Here is a 2,565-nt window from a genome sequence, read left to right on the forward strand (position 1 = left end):
ATACTTTAAATATCTTATAGTCCGGAGCATCATAGAACTTTTTATTGTACACACACATTGATAACTATTCATGTAGACAAAAAAATTTCCTTTCAAAATATAGACTTTTTTTAGTATCTATATACAATCACCGTCGACACCTATTTAAGTAAAATTGGCCCTTAATTTAACCGTGTTGACACTTAATGTGAATGCAAATTTCCGTCTTCTTCTTCTTGGACAAAATTGCACCTACAAAACAATTAACACCTTAGGTCAAGGCCGAGAGCCCTCACACGCCCACGATGAATGAGAGGGCTTTGACCAAAGAACCTCTGATGCCAAAGTTAGAATTTAGAAAGAAAAGTATTTTGAGAGTTTTTGGGAGTTTTGCAAGAGTGTGGAACTCCTTTTTTAGAAAAAATAGGGTCATATATATAGGGATTGGAGGTGGCCGGACCTTAGAGGTTTTTGTGTGAAAATGGGTGATTTAATTGATGATTAATGGATTAATTAGGAATTAATCTCCATTTATATGGAATAATTTGTAGGTTATGAAGTAATTACCTAAGATGAGGATGGATGAGATAATTTGGAATTGGTTACTTTTTTTGGACACTCTTGGCTTGATTAAAGAATGATTGTCCATTGTTCGCGCGTAGGATAACCGGTGTGTCTCAGGGGTAACTTTGTCATTTTTACCAAAAATTCACGTGTCATCTTGTGATTATTTTTGGCTTCACACTTAATGCTTGTGATATTTTCAAGTTGATTTATAAAATTTGAGCATGAAAATTATCAAGAGAATGTAACTACTAAAATTTGAGTTAGGGCATGTTATTGGCACCCAAATCTTGAGTTCCTCAAACTACAACCCTTGTTACTAGTTACAGTTAATTACTTATTAACAGTAGAGAGTTAAATAAAATGCATGGCAATAATTGAGTTGCGGGGAAAACTACAGGCTCAATAGCATGGACGATTTCAAGTTTCCAATGATAGGTTTACAAAGAGATGAGGTCGTATGACGGTCCCTATTGATCTCTGCAGAATCTGAGAAGTAGTTGGGACTTATGTAGGATTTTGGGAGACAGATGCATGCATGATCCATTACAACATTTCTATTAACACATCCCTATCATAATTCCACACACTTGTCAGCCTTTACAACGTGCATCTCGCTCTCTCTCTCAGGTTTTTCTTTTGTACTACGTAGCATCAGATGCTAGTAGTTCTTTTCTGGCAAAGCTTTCCCCTTGATGGTCGAGCACAATTTCATTGCTCACGGACGGAAAAATGGCAAAAAATAAAGTATTCATTTCCCTTCTATATATACTATATTGGAACTCCAAGTCTTGACGGTAGGCGAGGCGGTGGTAGTTGTTGGGAGATGCAGATGTTTGTGAAAGGTGGAGAAGAAGAGGAGGAAGAAGAAAGTGAGAGTACAGAGACAAAAGTGGGCCATCTTGCTTCTCTTTTTTCTCAAATGTTGAACCAAATGGGACCGATGTTTACCAGATATTAACAGGTTCACCGGTTTTTCCTCCTCCAATTACCAACTCAATCCAGCCACCCATTTGATGTAGCATGCAATGATTGATACGTATGGGTATGAGTCGTATGGCTAAAGATTTTTCGCTCTCTCTTTATCTTTCTCTGCGCGGCTTATTATGTCCCTTCCATCTGACCTGGGTGAGTTTGTAAAAGGATTTGGATCCTCTCGTGAGCTAATGGAGAGCATCCTCCTGATCAACCATTGTAGACCGTTAGATTTTTATCCAACGACTACAAACATGGAGTTCCTTTAAAGTTATAATAATTATAACCGTTTGATGAAAATTCAATGGCTCACAATGATTGATCAGAAGGATCCTCTCAATTGCCTCATGAAATGATCCAAATCCTTTGTAAAAAGCTAAATCCACTACGCTCTTTCTGAATTCTGATGTGAAAATTCATATTCGATTTAACACGCTCCACAGGAGGTCATGTGGCAGCTCACTCACATGCAGGACAGCAGGAGGCAGGATTGAGATAATACTTTCACACAAATTGCAGGAATATTGCACTTTTCAGGTTGAGATATCTAGTACTTATCTAAGAGCAAGTCTACTCTTAAAAACATAAGCTGGCTCAAAATCTATTTAATTCACCAAACTGAATAGTAATTGACTTGATTCAACAGTAATTAGTCAAGTGCATCTCTATTCTTAAAAAAATGAGCTGGTCCAAAATCTAGTCAATTTTTATTAAAATATTTTTTTTTATAAAATAATAAAAAAATATTTTTACTTTTAATTTCAGGTAGAATTTTTAACCAATCTTGTCACTCATGTGTCATTTTCCGAAAGTACAATTTTTGTAGAAGATTGTTAGGTATTTATATATATATCATTTAATTTTTTTTTTTTTAAACATTTTTTATTACGTTAATTAATATGGACCGTTGGATTTCAAAAATGTTGAAATCCAACAGCCCATAAGTGGATCCGTGGCCCACGGTGAGATTTTGACATTTTTTTATTTAAGTTTGGAACGCGCGCCCACGCTTGCGTGTTTCCCACGCGCTAGCCGCAAAAAAAGAAT

The sequence above is a fragment of the Malus sylvestris genome, chromosome 10, assembly GCF_916048215.2.
Source record: "Malus sylvestris chromosome 10, drMalSylv7.2, whole genome shotgun sequence".
NCBI lineage: Eukaryota > Viridiplantae > Streptophyta > Magnoliopsida > Rosales > Rosaceae > Malus > Malus sylvestris.